The sequence below is a fragment of the Cherax quadricarinatus genome, unplaced genomic scaffold (genome assembly GCF_038502225.1).
Source record: "Cherax quadricarinatus isolate ZL_2023a unplaced genomic scaffold, ASM3850222v1 Contig885, whole genome shotgun sequence".
In the NCBI taxonomy this organism is placed as follows: Eukaryota; Metazoa; Arthropoda; class Malacostraca; order Decapoda; family Parastacidae; genus Cherax; species Cherax quadricarinatus.
The window spans coordinates 21,945-42,443 of NW_027195911.1; the positions used below are offsets into that span (position 1 = coordinate 21,945).

Consider the following 20,499-nt stretch of genomic DNA (forward strand, 5'->3'; position numbering starts at 1 on the left):
ATTACAACAAAACATTCACAAATGCACTTAAGCTGCTTATTAAGCACAAAAAGAAACTTATATTTAATGTTGATGAATTGTGTAATATAAATAGAACTCCCAAATTTTCACTGAGTGACCAGGCCTTGGTGGGCGAACTGGACGGTAGCTTGGCTGCGTCTGGCTGACCTACGTTCTAGACTGTCTTGGTGGTGTATTTACAGGACGCAGTTTCTGTGTGTCCCCTCCTGTAATTCCACCCACCTGGACAGTCTCTACCGTAGACCAGCTAAACAAGGCCTCGTTCTCATCTGGCTAGATCACGGAGGGATACATAACCTGGGGAAGGCTGAGGCTGGAAGATATCCTAAGGGAAGTGAGGAAGGGGAGACATCCGGGGGCCCACGGATGGATTCCTGGACACATGGACCTGGGAAAGGCGAGGATACCTTGGGGAAGTGGGGAAGGGAGAATATCTGAAGGCGGACAGATGGACTCCTGGACACGCGGACCTGGGAGAGACGGAAAGGGGTTGTGCAAGGTTGGGGTGTGGGGGTGTGGGGGAAGTGGGGAAGGGGGAGCACCTGGCCTTCGCACAGGTGAACTCCTGGAACCACGGACCCGGGGGGGGGGTGTGCAAGGTTGGGGTGTGGGGGAAGTGGGGAAGGGGGAGCACCTGGCCTTCGCACAGGTGAACTCCTGGAACCACGGACCCGGGTGGGGGGTGCAAGGTTGGGGGGTGGGGGAAGTGGGGAAGGGGGAGCACCTGGCCTTCGCACAGGTGAACTCCTGGAACCACGGACCCGGAGGGGGGGGTGCAAGGTTGGGGTGTGGGGGAAGTGGGGAAGGGGGAGCACCTGGCCTTCGCACAGGTGAACTCCTGGAACCACGGACCCGGGTGGGGGGTGCAAGGTTGGGGTGTGGGGGAAGTGGGGAAGGGGGAGCACCTGGCCTTCGCACAGGTGAACTCCTGGAACCACGGACCCGGGGGGGGGGGTGCAAGGTTGGGGTGTGGGGGAAGTGGGGAAGGGGGAGCACCTGGCCTTCGCACAGGTGAACTCCTGGAACCACGGACCCGGGGAGGGGAGCAAGGTTGGAGTGTGGGGGAAGTGGGGAAGGGGGAGCACCTGGCGTCACACAGGTGGACTCCTGGAACCACGGACCCGGGGGGGGGAGTGCAAGGTTGGGGTGTGGGGGAAGTGGGGAAGGGGGAGCACCTGGCCTTCGCACAGGTGAACTCCTGGAACCACGGACCCGGGGGGGGGTGTGCAAGGTTGGGGTGTGGGGGAAGTGGGGAAGGGGGAGCACCTGGCCTTCGCACAGGTGAACTCCTGGAACCACGGACCCGGGGGGGGGTGTGCAAGGTTGGGGTGTGGGGGTAGTGGGGAAGGGGGAGCACCTGGCGTCACACAGGTGGACTCCTGGAACCACGGACCCGGGGGGGGAGTGCAAGGTTGGGGTGTGGGGGAAGTGGGGAAGGGGGAGCACCTGGCCTTCGCACAGGTGAACTCCTGGAACCACGGACCCGGGGGGGGTGTGTGCAAGGTTGGGGTGTGGGGGAAGTGGGGAAGGGGGAGCACCTGGCCTTCGCACAGGTGAACTCCTGGAACCACGGACCCCGGGGGGGGTGCAAGGTTGGGGTGTGGGGGAAGTGGGGAAGGGGGAGCACCTGGCCTTCGCACAGGTGAACTCCTGGAACCACGGACCCGGGGGGGGGGGTGTGCAAGGTTGGGGTGTGGGGGAAGTGGGGAAGGGGGAGCACCTGGCGTCACACAGGTGGACTCCTGGAACCACGGACCCGGGGGGGGGAGTGCAAGGTTGGGGTGTGGGGGAAGTGGGGAAGGGGGAGCACCTGGCCTTCGCACAGGTGAACTCCTGGAACCACGGACCCGGGGGGGGAGTGCAAGGTTGGGGTGTGGGAGAAGTGGGGAAGGGGGAGCACCTGGCCTTCGCACAGGTGAACTCCTGGAACCACGGACCCGGGGGGGGGGGGGGGGCAAGGGTAGGGTGTGGGGGAAGTGGGGAAGGGGGAGCACCTGGCCTTCGCACAGGTGAACTCCTGGAACCACGGACCCGGGGGGGGGGTGCAAGGTTGGGGTGTGGGGGAAGTGGGGAAGGGGGAGCACCTGGCCTTCGCACAGGTGAACTCCTGGAACCACGGACCCGGGGGGGGGGTGCAAGGTTGGGGTGTGGGGGAAGTGGGGAAGGGGGAGCACCTGGCCTTCGCACAGGTGAACTCCTGGAACCACGGACCCGGGGGGGGGTGTGCAAGGTTGGGGTGTGGGGGAAGTGGGGAAGAATGAGCACCTGGCGTCACACAGGTGGACTCCTGGAACCACGGACCCGGGGGGGAGTGCAAGGTTGGGGTGTGGGGGAAGTGGGGAAGGGGGAGCACCTGGCCTTCGCACAGGTGAACTCCTGGAACCACGGACCCGGGGGGGGGAGTGCAAGGTTGGGGTGTGGGGGAAGTGGGGAAGGGGGAGCACCTGGCCTTCGCACAGGTGAACTCCTGGAACCACGGACCCGGGGGGGGGGGTGCAAGGTTGGGGTGTGGGGGAAGTGGGGAAGGGGGAGCACCTGGCGTCACACAGGTGGACTCCTGGAACCACGGACCCGGGGGGGGGGAGTGCAAGGTTGGGGTGTGGGGGAAGTGGGGAAGGGGGAGCACCTGGCCTTCGCACAGGTGAACTCCTGGAACCACGGACCCGGGGAGGGTGTGTGCAAGGTTGGGGTGTGGGGGAAGTGGGGAAGGGGGAGCACCTGGCCTTCGCACAGGTGAACTCCTGGAACCACGGACCCGGGGGGTGGTGCAAGGTTGGGGTTTGGAGGTAGTGGGGAAGGGGGAGCACCTGGCGTCACACAGGTGGACTCCTGGAACCACGGACCCGGGGGGGGAGTGCAAGGTTGGGGTGTGGGGGAAGTGGGGAAGGGGGAGCACCTGGCCTTCGCACAGGTGAACTCCTGGAACCACGGACCCGGTGGGGGGGTGCAAGGTTGGGGTGTGGGGGAAGTGAGGAAGGGGGAGCACCTGGCCTTCGCACAGGTGAACTCCTGGAACCACGGACCCAAGGTTGGGGTGGGGGGGGGGGGTGCAAGGTTGGGGTGTGGGGGAAGTGGGGAAGGGGGAGCACCTGGCCTTCGCACAGGTGAACTCCTGGAACCACGGACCCGGGGGGTGGGTGCAAGGTTGGGGTGTGGGGGAAGTGGGGAAGGGGGAGCACCTGGCCTTCGCACAGGTGAACTCCTGGAACCACGGACCCGGGGGGGGGGTGCAAGGTTGAGGTGTGGGGGAAGTGGGGGGGGGGTTGTGGAAGGTTGGGGTGTAGGGGAAGTGGGGAAGGGGGAGCACCTGGCCTTCGCACAGGTGAACTCCTGGAACCACGGACCCGGGGGGGGGGGGGGTGCAAGGTTTGGGTGTGGGGGAAGTGGGGAAGGGGGAGCACCTGGCCTTCGCACAGGTGGACTCCTGGAACCACGGACACCGGGGGGGGGTGCAAGGTTGGGGTGTGGGGGAAGTGGGGAAGGGGGAGCACCTGGCCTTCGCACAGGTGAACTCCTGGAACCACGGACCCGGGGGGGGGGGGTTGTGCAAGGTTTGGGTGTGGGGGAAGTGGGGAAGGGGGAGCACCTGGCCTTCGCACAGGTGAACTCCTGGAACCACGGACCCGGGGGTGGGGGTGCAAGGTTGGGGTGTGGGGGAAGTGGGGAAGGGGGAGCACCTGGCCTTCGCACAGGTGAACTCCTGGAACCACGGACCCGGGGGGGAGGTGCAAGGTTGGGGTGTGGGGGTAGTGGGGAAGGGGGAGCACCTGGCGTCACACAGGTGGACTCCTGGAACCACGGACCCAAGGTTGGGGTGTGGGGGAAGTGGGGAAGGGGGAGGGGGGGGGGGAGTGCAAGGTTGGGGTGTGGGGGAAGTGGGGAAGGGGGAGCACCTGGCCTTCGCACAGGTGAACTCCTGGAACCACGGACCCGGGGGGGGGGGTGCAAGGTTGGGGTGTGGGGGAAGTGGGGAAGGGGGAGCACCTGGCCTTCGCACAGGTGAACTCCTGGAACCACGGACCCGGGGGGGGTGTGTGCAAGGTTGGGGTGTGAGGGTAGTGGGGAAGGGGGAGCACCTGGCCTTCACACAGGTGAACTCCTGGAACCACGGACCCGGGGGGGGGTGCAAGGTTGGGGTGTGAGGGTAGTGGGGAAGGGGGAGCACCTGGCCTTCACACAGGTGGACTCCTGGAACCACGGACCCGGGGAGGGTGTGTGCAAGGTTGGGGTGTGGGGGTAGTGGGGAAGGGGGAGCACCTGGCCTTCACACAGGTGGACTCCGAAAAAGGACACTCACTGGTTGTCGAGGCAGACCCTGGGGAAGTGGGGAAGGGAGGATGCCTGAGGGGACACAGGCGGACTCCTGGACACGCGGACCTGGGAGAGACGAAAAAGGACACTCACTGGTTGTCGAGGCAGACCCTGGGGAAGTGGGGAAGGGAGGATGCCTGAGGGGACACAGGCGGACTACTGGACACGCGGACCTGGGAGAGACGAAAAAGGACACTCACTGGTTGTCGAGGCAGACCCTGGGGAAGTGGGGAAGGGAGGATGCCTGAGGGGACACAGGCGGACTCCTGGACACGCGGACCTGGGAGAGACGAAAAAGGACACTCACCGGCCGTCGAGGCAGACCCTGGGGAAGTGGGGAAGGGAGGATGCCTGAGGGGACACAGGCGGACTCCTGGACACGCGGACCTGGGAGAGACGAAAAAGGACACTCACCGGCCGTCGAGGCAGACCCTGGGGAAGTGGGGAAGGGAGGATGCCTGAGGGGACACAGGCGGACTCCTGGACACGCGGACCTGGGAGAGACGAAAAAGGACACTCACCGGCCGTCGAGGCAGACCCTGGGGAAGTGGGGAAGGGAGAATGCCTGAGGGGACACAGGCGGACTCCTGGACACGCGGACCTGGGAGAGACGAAAAAGGATACTCACCGGCCGTCGAGGCAGACCCTGGGGAAGTGGGGAAGGGAGAATGCCTGAGGGGACACAGGCGGACTCCTGGACACGCGGACCTGGGAAAGACGAAAAAGGATACTCACCGGCCGTCGAGGCAGACCCTGGGGAAGTGGGGAAGGAAAAATGCCTGAGGGGACACAGGCGGACTCCTGGACACGCGGACCTGGGAAAGACGAAAAAGGATACTCACCGGCCGTCGAGGCAGACCCTGGGGAAGTGGGGAAGGGAGAATGCCTGAGGGGACACAGGCGGACTCCTGGACACGCGGACCTGGGAAAGACGAAAAAGGATACTCACCGGCCGTCGAGGCAGACCCTGGGGAAGTGGGGAAGGGAGAATGCCTGAGGGGACACAGGCGGACTCCTGGACACGCGGACCTGGGAAAGACGAAAAAGGATACTCACCGGCCGTCGAGGCAGACCCTGGTTTAAGGGCGACCTATGAGTAACCATGTAGAAATAAAGTGGGGGACCCTTGAGTAAAAATGTAAGAAGTTTGTGTTAACCCATCAATTACTTGATCTGAGACAAGATTTCCGTAAGCTGGTTGGAACATGAAATGTCGATCTGGTACGTTGATATGACTTAGAACATTTAATGAACAATTTGATGAGAAAGGGAACACATATTGAACACTGTGATCTGGAATAGAACGCTCATTGAACATTCACATAAAACGCAAAATGTTGTTCACTCCAGTATAGACACACATAATGTGGATGGTTGGAAGTGAGTTGTGGGAAGAGACGGTTGATGATAAGCTGAAGATGAGCTGAAGATGGTGAAGATGGTTGAAGATGGATTGAAGACGGTGAAAATGATATTGTTGAAGCTGAGTTGAAATTTTAATAGTTAATGAGGATTTATAGTAAAGGATACTTAATAAACTGTGTGTTAATTTCTTGGCCACAAAGTACATACACGAGATTAAATTATGATAGAAAAGAAAACAGTTTTGTGACGAATTGTGTTGGTCAGCTCAGGTGTGTTGCCTACGTTTTTCTCTTCCATTGTGTTGTGTCTGGAGTTTGATGTGACCTACATCTTTATATGCCATACCAGGTCATTCTTATAGGCCATACCAGGTCATTCTCATATGCTATACCAGGTCATTCTTATATGCCATACAGGTCATTCTCATATGCCATACCAGATCATTCTTATATGCCATACCAGGTCATTCTCATATGCTATACCAGGCCATTCTTACATGCCATACCAGGTCATCCTTATATCCCATACCAGGTCAAACTTATATCCCATACCAAGTCATCCTTATATCACACACCAGTTCATCCTTATATCCCATACCTGGTCAAACTTATATCCCATACCAAGTCATCCTTATATCACACACCAGTTCATCCTTATATCCCATACCAGGTAACCCTTATATCACTTACCAGGTCATCCTTAAATCCCATACCGGGCCATCCTTATATCACACACCAGATCATCCTTATATCGCACACCAGATCATCCTTATATCCCAAACCAGATCAACCTTATATCCCATACCAGGTCATCCTTATATTCCATACCAGGCCATCCTTATATCCCACACCAGGTCACCCTTATATTTCATACCAGGCACTTCACATATCCAATAATAGGTCAACCTTATATCCCATACCAGATCATCCTTATATTCCATACCAGGTCATCCTTATATTCCATTCCAGGTCATCCTTATATCCCATACCAAGTCATCCTTATATCCCATACCAGGTCATCCTTATATCCCATACCAAGTGATCCTTATATCCTATACCAGGTCATCCATATACCCATACCAGGTCATCCTTATATCCCATACCAGGTCATCCTTATATCCCATACCAGGTCATCCATATACCCATACCAGGTGATCCTTATATCCCATACCAGGTCATCCATATACCCATGCCAGGTGATCCTTATATCCCATAGCAGACCATCCTTATATCCCATATCAGGTCATTCTTATATCCCTTACCAGGTCATCCTTATATTCCATACCAGGTCATCCTTATATCGCATAACAGGTCATTCTTATATTCCATACCAGGTCATCCTTATATCCCATACCAGTTTATCCTTATATCCCATACCAGGTCATCCTTATATCCCTTACCAGGTCATCCTTATATTCCGTACCAGGTCATCCTTATATTCCGTACCAGGTCATCCTTATATCACATAACAGGTCATTCTTATATTCCATACAAGGTCAACCTTATATCCCATACCAGGTCATCCTTATATTCCATACCAAGTCATCCTTATATCCCATACCAGGTCATCCTTATATTCCATACCAGGTCATCCTTATATCCCATACCAAGTCGTCCTTATATCCCATACCAGGTCATCCTTATATCCCATACCAAGTCATCCATATACCCCATACCAGGTCATCCTTATATCCCATACCAGGTCATCTTTTTATCCCATACCAGGTCATCCTTATCTCCCATACCAGATCATCCTTATATCCCATGCCAGGTCATTGTCATATCCCATACCAGGTCATCCTTATATCCCATACCAGGCCATCCTTATATTCCATACCAGGTCATCCTTATATCCCGTACCAGTTCACTCTTATATCCCATACCAGGTCATTGTTATATACCTCACAGGTCACCCTTATATTCCATACCAGGCCATCCACATATCCAATACCAGGTCAACCTTATATCCCATACAAGGTCATCCTTATATTCCATACCAGGTCATCATTATATCACATACAAGGTCATCCTTATATCACATACCAGGTAATCCTTATATTCCATATCAGGTCATCCTTATATCTCATACCAGGTCATGCTTATATTCCATAACAGGTCATCTTTATGTCACATACCAGGTTGTCCTTATATCACATGCCTGGTTATCCTTACATTACATACCAGGTCATCCTTATAACACATGCCAGGTCATCCTTATATCATATACCAGGTCATCCTTATATTCCATACCAGGTTATCCTTATATCACATACCAGGTCATCCTTATATCACATACCAGGTCATCCTTATATCACATACCAGGTCATCCTTATATCACATACCAGGTCATCCTTATATCACATACCAGGTCATCCTTACCATATCATCATCCATATATCACACAAATTAATACAACATAAACAAGTGGTTTTAAAGCGCAGAATACAACACCTGGCGGAGACTGTCAGGTACACCAACAGGCAGGTACACCAACAGGCAGGTATACTCTCCACACTCTACACCAACAGGCAGGTATACTCTCCACACTCTACACCAACAGGCAGGTATACTCCGCACACTCTACACCAACAGGCAGGTATACTCTCCACACTCTACACCAACAGGCAGGTATACTCTCCACACTCTACACCAACAGGCAGGTATACTCTCCACACTCTACACCAACAGGCAGGTATACTCTCCACACTCTACACCAACAGGCAGGTATACTCTCCACACTCTACACCAACAGGCAGGTATACTCTCCACACTCTACACCAACAGGCAGGTATACTCTCCACACTCTACACCAACAGGCAGGTATACTCTCCACACTCTACACCAACAGGCAGGTATACTCTCCACACTCTACACCAACAGGCAGGTATACTCTCCACACTCTACACCAACAGGCAGGTATACTCTCCACACTCTACACCAACAGGCAGGTATACTCTCCACACTCTACACCAACAGGCAGGTATACTCTCCACACTCTACACCAACAGGCAGGTATACTCTCCACACTCTACACCAACAGGCAGGTATACTCTCCACACTCTACACCAACAGGTAGGTATACTCTCCACACTCTACACCAACAGGCAGGTATACTCTCCACACTCTACACCAACAGGCAGGTATACTCCCAACACTCTACACCAACAGGCAGGTATACACCAACAGGCAGGTATACTCTCCACACTCTACACCAACAGGCAGGTATACTCCCAACACTCTACACCAACAGGCAGGTATACTCTCCACACTCTACACCAACAGGCAGGTATACTCTCCACACTCTACACCAGGCAGGTATACTCTCCACACTCTACACCAACAGGCAGGTATACTCTCCACACTCTACACCAAAAGGCAGGTATACTCTCCACACTCTACACCAACAGGCAGGTATACTCTCCACACTCTACACCAACAGGCAGGTATACTCTCCACACTCTACACCAACAGGCAGGTATACTCTCCACACTCTAGGCAGGTATACTCTCCACACTCTACACCAACAGGCAGGTATACTCTCCACACTCTACACCAACAGGCAGGTATACTCTCCACACTCTACACCAACAGGCAGGTATACTCCCCACACTCTACACCCACAGGCAGGTATACTCTCCACCCACTACACCAACAGGCAGGTATACTCTCCACACTCTACACCAACAGGCAGGTATACTCTCCACACTCTACACCAACAGGCAGGTATACTCTCCACACTCTACACCAACAGGCAGGTATACTCTCCACACTCTACACCAACAGGCAGGTATACTCTCCACACTCTACACCAACAGGCAGGTATACTCTCCACACTCTACACCAACAGGCAGGTATACTCCCCACACTCTACACCAACAGGCAGGTATACTCTCCACACTCTACACCAACAGGCAGGTATACTCCCCACACTCTACACCAACAGGCAGGTATAGGCAGGTATACTCCCCACACTCTACACCACACTCTACACCAACAGGCAGGTATACTCTCCACACTCTACACCAACAGGCAGGTATACTCTCCACACTCTACACCAACAGGCAGGTATACTCTCCACACTCTACACCAACAGGCAGGTATACTCTCCACACTCTACACCAACAGGCAGGTATACTCTCCACACTCTACACCAACAGGCAGGTATACTCTCCACACTCTACACCAACAGGCAGGTATACTCCCCACACTCTACACCAACAGGCAGGTATACTCTCCACACTCTACACCAACAGGCAGGTATACTCTCCACACTCTACACCAACAGGCAGGTATACTCCCCACACTCTACACCAACAGGCAGGTATACTCTCCACACTCTACACCAACAGGCAGGTATACTCTCCACACTCTACACCAACAGGCAGGTATACTCTCCACACTCTACACCAACAGGCAGGTATACTCTCCACACTCTACACCAACAGGCAGGTATACTCTCCACACTCTACACCAACAGGCAGGTATACTCTCCACACTCTACACCAACAGGCAGGTATACTCCCCACACTCTACACCAACAGGCAGGTATACTCTCCACACTCTACACCAACAGGCAGGTATACTCTCCACACTCTACACCAACAGGCAGGTATACTCTCCACACTCTACACCAACAGGCAGGTATACTCTCCACACTCTACACCAACAGGCAGGTATACTCTCCACACTCTACACCAACAGGCAGGTATACTCTCCACACTCTACACCAACAGGCAGGTATACTCTCCACACTCTACACCAACAGGCAGGTATACTCTCCACACTCTACACCAACAGGCAGGTATACTCTCCACACTCTACACCAACAGGCAGGTATACTCTCCACACTCTACACCAACAGGCAGGTATACTCTCCACACTCTACACCAACAGGCAGGTATACTCTCCACACTCTACACCAACAGGCAGGTATACTCTCCACACTACACCAACAGGCAGGTATACTCTCCACACTCTACACCAACAGGCAGGTATACTCTCCACACTCTACACCAACAGGCAGGTATACTCTCCACACTCTACACCAACAGGCAGGTATACTCTCCACACTCTACACCAACAGGCAGGTATACTACTCCCCACACTCTACACCAACAGGCAGGTATACTCTCCACACTCTACACCAACAGGCAGGTATACTCTCCACACTCTACACCAACAGGCAGGTATACTCTCCACACTCTACACCAACAGGCAGGTATACTCTCCACACTCTACACCAACAGGCAGGTATACTCACCACACTCTACACCAACAGGCAGGTATACTCCCCACACTCTACACCAACAGGCAGGTATACTCTCCACACTCTACACCAACAGGCAGGTATACTCTCCACACTCTACACCAACATTGAGGTATACTCTCCACACTCTACACCAACAGGCAGGTATACTCCCCACACTCTACACCAACAGGCAGGTATACTCCCCACACTCTACACCAACAGGCAGGTATACTCCCCACACTCTACACCAACAGGCAGGTATACTCCCCACACTCTACACCAACAGGCAGGTATACTCCCCACACTCTACACCAACAGGCAGGTATACTCCCCACACTCTACACCAACAGGCAGGTATACTCTCCACACTCTACACCAACAGGCAGGTATACTCTCCACACTCTACACCAACAGGCAGGTATACTCTCCACACTCTACACCAACAGGCAGGTATACTCTCCACACTCTACACCAACAGGCAGGTATACTCTCCACACTCTACACCAACAGGCAGGTATACTCTCCACACTCTACACCAACAGGCAGGTATACTCTCCACACTCTACACCAACAGGCAGGTATACTCTCCACACTCTACACCAACAGGCAGGTATACTCTCCACACTCTACACCAACAGGCAGGTATACTCTCCACACTCTACACCAACAGGCAGGTATACTCCCCACACTCTACACCAACAGGCAGGTATACTCTCCACACTCTACACCAACAGGCAGGTATACTCTCCACACTCTACACCAACAGGCAGGTATACTCCCCACACTCTACACCAACAGGCAGGTATACTCTCCACACTCTACACCAACAGGCAGGTATACTCTCCACACTCTACACCAACAGGCAGGTATACTCCCCCACACTCTACACCAACAGGCAGGTATACTCTCCACACTCTACACCAACAGGCAGGTATACTCTCCACACTCTACACCAACAGGCAGGTATACTCCCCACACTCTACACCAACAGGCAGGTATACTCTCCACACTCTACACCAACAGGCAGGTATACTCTCCACACTCTACACCAACAGGCAGGTATACTCTCCACACTCTACACCAACAGGCAGGTATACTCTCCACACTCTACACCAACAGGCAGGTATACTCTCCACACTCTACACCAACAGGCAGGTATACTCTCCACACTCTACACCAACAGGCAGGTATACTCTCCACACTCTACACCAACAGGCAGGTATACTCTCCACACTCTACACCAACAGGCAGGTATACTCTCCACACTCTACACCAACAGGCAGGTATACTCTCCACACTCTACACCAACAGGCAGGTATACTCCCACACTCTACACCAACAGGCAGGTATACTCTCCACACTCTACACCAACAGGCAGGTATACTCTCCACACTCTACACCAACAGGCAGGTATACTCTCCACACTCTACACCAACAGGCAGGTATACTCTCCACACTCTACACCAACAGGCAGGTATACTCTCCACACTCTACACCAACAGGCAGGTATACTCTCCACACTCTACACCAACAGGCAGGTATACTCTCCACACTCTACACCAACAGGCAGGTATACTCTCCACACTCTACACCAACAGGCAGGTATACTCTCCACACTCTACACCAACAGGCAGGTATACTCCCCACACTCTACACCAACAGGCAGGTATACTCTCCACACTCTACACCAACAGGCAGGTATACTCTCCACACTCTACACCAACAGGCAGGTATACTCCCCACACTCTACACCAACAGGCAGGTATACTCTCCACACTCTACACCAACAGGCAGGTATACTCTCCACACTCTACACCAACAGGCAGGTATACTCTCCACACTCTACACCAACAGGCAGGTATACTCTCCACACTCTACACCAACAGGCAGGTATACTCTCCACACTCTACACCAACAGGCAGGTATACTCTCCACACTCTACACCAACAGGCAGGTATACTCTCCACACTCTACACCAACAGGCAGGTATACTCTCCACACTCTACACCAACAGGCAGGTATACTCTCCACACTCTACACCAACAGGCAGGTATACTCTCCACACTCTACACCAACAGGCAGGTATACTCTCCACACTCTACACCAACAGGCAGGTATACTCCCCACACTCTACACCAACAGGCAGGTATACTCCCACACTCTACACCAACAGGCAGGTATACTCTCCACACTCTACACCAACAGGCAGGTATACTCTCCACACTCTACACCAACAGGCAGGTATACTCTCCACACTCTACACCAACAGGCAGGTATACTCTCCACACTCTACACCAACAGGCAGGTATACTCCCCACACTCTACACCAACAGGCAGGTATACTCCCCACACTCTACACCAACAGGGATAATTTGAAAAGCCAGTTATATGCAGATAAATCATGCACACTAGAAGTGATGGTGGTTGCTAGAGGCGGTGAGAAGGTTTTGCTGTAAAATTTCTCTATTTTGTAAGTGTTGACACTGCGCATTGTAGAACCTACATAAAGTGAATTCATAATTTCATGTGATGGCCGCATCCATTTCCTAGAATTGTCACATATGGCCCTCGGGCCATATGTGACAATTCACATGTGACCACCACATCCGTAATGTGGGTAGAGTGTTGGTTAAAGCCACATATGCAAGTATCAGGAGCAGAGAAAGTCCGAGTCACATGTGTGATGTTAACTCGATATATACTGTACTTATCTATTAATTAATAAATATATTAAATATTATTCTCTCTATTACTACAAATTTTTAATCTAAAGGTCATTCAATATTGTCTGAAATATTAGACGGATGATTCATTATTATTTTCAATAAAAACATTTTTATTATTATTATTATTATTATTATTATTATTATTATTATTATTATTATTGTTATTGTTGTTGTTGTTGTATGAGGTAATCCCTATAGTTCATTTAGAATTAGAGGAACTGGAGGCTTGGTCGTCCATTCACTAATAAGAAAACGAAAATTCTATACTCTGATAAAATTTCCAATATTAATGACAAAACGACAGGTTATTTAGGTGGTTATAATGAAACAGACAGCCACTGTCTCCTTACTGCTCTGAGCTCTATGTTGGTGGCATACTGTGGACTCATCACAATTGACTAATGAATTCCAGTCAGTCAGTCACGCCAATGAGTACGTTATGGACATGTTGTTATGCACAGACTCCCGAGGTTATCCTGCCGTCTAGTACGTTATGGACATGTTGTTATGCACAGACTCCCGAGGTTATCCTGCCGTCTAGTACGTATCACTAAGAAGAGGAAATGGGTCTAAGAAATTATCCTAGAGAAACTATGCATTAGAGATCAGTAACACGGGAACGTGTGAGTAAAATTTAAAAGTGTTCAGTCGCTTTACAGGAATGTGGACACTAATCACCGAAGAAGAATAAAAAGAAATACTGGGAATTCCAGTTATGAAAAAATCTTGAAAAGTGTTTATACAATCATGTTAAATTGTATTACCCTCAAAATATTATAACTTAGATCTGTCTGTAGTCTGTGAAGTTCTCACTGACTTTCATCTTTTGAACAGAAAAATATGAGAATCTCCATGTCAAAGAGGCGTTTTGTAATTAATAAGCAAGTTGTATGTACTGTGACAACACTCTCCAGTAGTGTGACAACACTCTCCAGTAGTGTGACAACACTCTCCAGTAGTGTGACAACACTCTCCAGTAGTGTGACAACACTCTCCAGTAGTGTGACAACACTCTCCAGTAGTGTGACAACACTCTCCAGTAGTGTGACAACACTCTCCAGTAGTGTGACAACACTCTCCAGTAGTGTGACAACACTCTCCAGTAGTGTGACAACACACTCCAGTAGTGTGACAACACTCTCCAGTAGTGTGACAACACTCTCCAGTAGTGTGACAACACTCTCCAGTAGTGTGACAACACTCTCCAGTAGTGTGACAACACTCTCCAGTAGTGCGACAACACTCTCCAGTAGTGTGACAACACTCTCCAGTAGTGTGACAACACTCTCCAGTAGTGTGACAACACTCTCCAGTAGTGTGACAACACTCTCCAGTAGTGCGACAACACTCTCCAGTAGTGCGACAACACTCTCCAGTAGTGTGACAACACTCTCCAGTAGTGTGACAACACTCTCCAGTAGTGTGACAACACTCTCCAGTAGTGTGACAACACTCTCCAGTAGTGCGACAACACTCTCCAGTAGTGTGACAACACTCTCCAGTAGTGTGACAACACTCTCCAGTAGTGCGACAACACTCTCCAGTAGTGCGACAACACTCTCCAGTAGTGCGACAACACACTCCAGTAGTGTGACAACACTCTCCAGTAGTGCGACAACACTCTCCAGTAGTGTGACAACACTCTCCAGTAGTGCGACAACACTCTCCAGTAGTGTGACAACACTCTCCAGTAGTGCGACAACACTCTCCAGTAGTGCGACAACACTCTCCAGTAGTGTGACAACACTCTCCAGTAGTGTGACAACACTCTCTGACAACACTCTCCAGTAGTGCGACAACACTCTCCAGTAGTGCGACAACACACTCCAGTAGTGCGACAACACTCTCCAGTAGTGCGACAACACTCTCCAGTAGTGTGACAACACTCTCCAGTAGTGCGACAACACTCTCCAGTAGTGCGACAACACTCTCCAGTAGTGTGACAACACTCTCCAGTAGTAGTAGTGCGACAACACTCTCCAGTAGTGCGACAACACTCTCCAGTAGTGTGACAACACTCTCCAGTAGTGCGACAACACTCTCCAGTAGTGTGACAACACTCTCCAGTAGTGCGACAACACTCTCCAGTAGTGCGACAACACTCTCCAGTAGTGTGACAACACTCTCCAGTAGTGTGACAACACTCTCCAGTAGTCTCCAGTAGTGCGACAACACTCTCCAGTAGTGCGACAACACTCTCCAGTAGTGCGACAACACTCTCCAGTAGTGTGACAACACTCTCCAGTAGTGCGACAACACTCTCCAGTAGTGCGACAACACTCTCCAGTAGTGCGACAACACTCTCCAGTAGTGTGACAACACTCTCCAGTAGTGCGACAACACACTCCAGTAGTGCGACAACACTCTCCAGTAGTGTGACAACACTCTCCAGACAACACTCTCCAGTAGTGTGACAACACTCTCCAGTAGTGCGACAACACTCTCCAGTAGTGCGACAACACTCTCCAGTAGTGCGACAACACTCTCCAGTAGTGTGACAACACTCTCCAGTAGTGTGACAACACTCTCCAGTAGTGTGACAACACTCTCCAGTAGTGCGACAACACTCTCCAGTAGTGCGACAACACTCTCCAGTAGTGCGACAACACTCTCCAGTAGTGCGACAACACTCTCCAGTAGTAGTGCGACAACACTCTCCAGTAGTGCGACAACACTCTCCAGTAGTGCGACAACACTCTCCAGTAGTGTGACAACACTCTCCAGTAGTGTGACAACACTCTCCAGTAGTGCGACAACACACTCCAGTAGTGTGACAACACTCTCCAGTAGTGCGACAACACTCTCCAGTAGTGTGACAACACTCTCCAGTAGTGCGACAACACTCTCCAGTAGTGCGACAACACTCTCCAGTAGTGCGACAACACTCTCCAGTAGTGTGACAACACTCTCCAGTAGTGTGACAACACTCTCCAGTAGTGCGACAACACTCTCCAGTAGTGTGACAACACTCTCCAGTAGTGTGACAACACTCTCCAGTAGTGCGACAACACTCTCCAGTAGTGCGACAACACTCTCCAGTAGTGCGACAACACTCTCCAGTAGTGCGACAACACTCTCCAGTAGTGTGACAACACTCTCCAGTAGTGTGACAACACTCTCCAGTAGTGTGACAACACTCTCCAGTAGTGCGACAACACTCTCCAGTAGTGCGACAACACTCTCCAGTAGTGTGACAACACTCTCCAGTAGTGCGACAACACTCTCCAGTAGTGTGACAACACTCTCCAGTAGTGCGACAACACTCTCCAGTAGTGTGACAACACTCTCCAGTAGTGCGACAACACTCTCCAGTAGTGTGACAACACTCTCCAGTAGTGCGACAACACTCTCCAGTAGTGCGACAACACTCTCCAGTAGTGTGACAACACTCTCCAGTAGTGTGCGACAACACTCTCCAGTAGTGCGACAACACTCTCCAGTAGTGCGACAACACTCTCCAGTAGTGCGACAACACTCTCCAGTAGTGCGACAACACTCTCCAGTAGTGCGACAACACTCTCCAGTAGTGCGACAACACTCTCCAGTAGTGCGACAACACTCTCCAGTAGTGCGACAACACTCTCCAGTAGTGCGACAACACTCTCCAGTAGTGTGACAACACTCTCCAGTAGTGCGACAACACTCTCCAGTAGTGCGACAACACTCTCCAGTAGTGCGACAACACTCTCCAGTAGGGCGAGTGCGATAGTTTGAATTACTTTGTGGACGCACTTGTGAAAATACAGACAAGGAACGAGAGTGACTGTAAAAGTTTCGTCCTTTTCGGTACCAGAACATTGGTAGAAAACTGTTGATATTCTAAACAAATTGCGAATGTTTTACATGTAATAATTAGTAAAGTGAAGATTCTTGGTCTCGATTCATAAATAACTTGAGTCATTCAGCTTTTACTGTGGTCTACACAGTATTTATGTGACTGTGTGCACGCGGGATCCCAATATTTTGCTAATGCTCCAAAACGTCCGATTGCCTTTTTATATATATTTATTCAATTATTTTTATTTTTTATTTTTTTTTTGCTTTGTAATGATTAAAGATGACAATTTACATTAATCAAATCCTAACCTAATCTACGTAAAATATATCTTGTTTGAAAAGCCTAGTGTTGCTGCAGAACGGGTTGATATTTTGTCCCTTAGAGCGCAAGATCTCAACTGTGGGTCAATAAATTACCATCAGACCGCTTTACCAACCGTGCTGTGAAAACTGTAGTATGGAGACCTCTGACTTGTTAAATTTGCAGACTGGAAAATGTCAGAGGTTACCGCCTGTAGCCCTCGAGTTGAAGTCTTTACAACGGTTCTCTTCCGTCAGAATAAGAAAGCCAGGGTTAATGTCAGTAAAAATCTATAATAATCACCATTTTAAAATTTTCACTGTTTGTCGGTTATCGAACTGCGGACAATGATTTACATGCCCTGTTCCCTACCTACAATGGCAGTGTGACTTCGATAAGTTGTCCTAAAAGCCCCTAAATACTAGACTGGGAAATGTTAACAGCAGCCACCAACTACCACATGAAACGGTAATTTTTTACAAATTTCTCAATTCACCACAAGAATCTAAAAACATAATTAAAAGTATTAACTTGTTTATGGATTGCAGGGGGATCGAACAAGGAGTAACATCCATGGCCAGTGCCCCAAAATCCATGAAATGTTACAACTGTGTATTTTAGTTATTCGGTTTCGGAAACACACACACACACACACACACACACACACACACACACACACACACACACACACACACACACACAAACGAATAAACACGAATCTCGTTTAGGGAAAAGCGAGTATGAGAGGTCTCTCGATGCTAGTGACTACACAATAGAGTTTCAAAGTAAACATGAAGGGAAGGGAGAAGTCAGACGTCAAAAGAGGAGATTACTCAGAGATGATGGGGTTCCTGAATTAAGTGTAATATGACTGGAAGGAAATAAGCGACATGAGAGAGAACGTAGCTGTAAATTGAAAGAAGGCAGAGAAGAATTTTAAAGTTGAATTAAAATGACACGTGAAAAAGTACCGGCACATATTAGAAAACATTTCGACACTGGTTTCTTGATCATTTCTCAAGATCCTTGGTGATCATGGTCCCACCACCGAAATGTTCTTTAATACATATGTCCCCTTGTTTGCTCGTGTGTCTTTTTTAAACCACTTGTTGGTATCAACTGCTAAGGTTTAAACAAGGTAATACATACCCGGGAGCAGAAGAAGTAACGGCAAGGAAAAGAGGTAGCATATAGTTCACTTAGAAGTGCAGAGACGCATAAAACAAACTCTAACCACACAATAGAGCAGACAGCTAATGTGAAGGACCTGGGAGTGATAATGTCGCTGCATCTCACTTTCAAAGATCACAATATCTCTATCACAGCTGCTAGTAAAACGATAGGATGGATAAGGAATGTAACAGTATGGGAACAGTTAAATAAGCAAAGAACAGTGGGAAAACAGGGAAGCCAACACAACCAAAATCGAGAACAAATGTGATAAAAAGAGATACTGGGCTATAATAAAAATATGACATAGCGTCGAGATCTATATGTGAACCATATTTGCTACAGAGTCACAGCTGAAGGTACACAGTAGTAAACCCCAACGTAATAAGACTAAATAATAAGGAAGGAAAGATGAAATGAAAAGAAATCTTCCAGAAGCTGATAAAAAAAAATTAAAGTTGTGTTCTCGGAAGAAATAGGGATATAACCAGAGATTGAAAGATAAAGAATACATCAAGAACTACTGGACACAATACACACGATAGGAGAAGAGGTAAAGATATTTCTGAACTAGATACAACGAAAACAAAGGAACCATATTTTTTCCATCTGTGATTTCTGAAAGAAGGAGCACAAGGACAGTGTGAACCGCTAGACAAAATCTTTTACAAGTTAAATGATAGAGGGAAACTGCCAAAGGAGTGGAAGGAAGGCGGGGTAGGTGCTCTCCTAAAAAAGGTTGGAGGGAGGGGGTAAAAGGGGTTTTATATGCGAGAGGTTTAGACTTCCTGGAAGCGTGCGTGAGCGTATTAGATAGGAGCAAGTGGAGGAAAATACTTTTTTCTAAGTTGACGTGCTGTTGGAGTGTGAGCAAAGCAACATTTATGAAGATATTCAGGGAAATTGGTTAGCCGAACTTAAATCCTGGAGGAGGGAAGTACAGTACCTGCATTCTGAAGAAGAGGTGAAAATATGCTTGTTTTCGAACTCTAGTATTGGCACGTCTCAGGCAAAACAGTGGTGGAGTGAGTGATGATGAAAGTGTTTCTTCTTTTTCGGGTCATCCTGCCTCGGTGGGAAACGGCCGATCCGTTATATATATAACACTGCGACTAGCCAAGGAGTCGAACCCATGTTGCTTTGGCCCTCCTCATGGTGAGCGAAAGACACAGGATGCTCTAGTCCACGGGACCGCACAATTCTCAAGAATTACGCACCCAGTGCCTCTTCCTGCATTCCCAAGGCGTGACACATGATTTGCTAAGAATGGATCGAATTGTGCTAACAGTTCTATGATCCCTAGGAAATTGCCATTGTTTTCCGAACCAAAAACCTCATTTTCTCCACGGAAAGCAAGTCCTCTTAGAGCTAAGAATTTTACAACAGCAACAACTATTTCTAGAACTTTTCTCCAATAAGTGCGCTCTTTTTCAGTTTGATTTTCCAAATGAGAATCCAATAAGCCTTTTTTCTGTGCACGAAATACACTGGCTAAAATGCACCTCCTGTGAGTGGTGCTATTTTCGTGTTCCTCGAAACGCTTGGAATTTTTCCAGTCATTGAACCCCTGTGTGAAGGTAT

The 20,499-nt window shown here is 50.2% G+C and overlaps 1 long non-coding RNA gene across 3 annotated transcripts; it reads right to left on the bottom strand.

Annotated features, from left to right (window-relative positions):
* Nucleotides 1–363: 363 nt before the first annotated feature.
* LOC138851528 (uncharacterized) lies at nucleotides 364–2,775 on the bottom strand. Of its 3 annotated transcripts, none has more exons than XR_011391263.1 (2): nucleotides 2,323–2,775; nucleotides 364–491 (listed from the first exon to the last, which is right to left on the bottom strand). It is a non-coding gene; the product is annotated as an uncharacterized lncRNA (long non-coding RNA). The 3 variants fall into 3 exon arrangements; XR_011391262.1 differs by lacking the exon at nucleotides 2,323–2,775 and adding an exon at nucleotides 1,234–1,394; XR_011391264.1 differs by lacking the exon at nucleotides 2,323–2,775 and adding an exon at nucleotides 1,143–1,177.
* Between the last annotated feature and the right edge of the window lie 17,724 nt (nucleotides 2,776–20,499).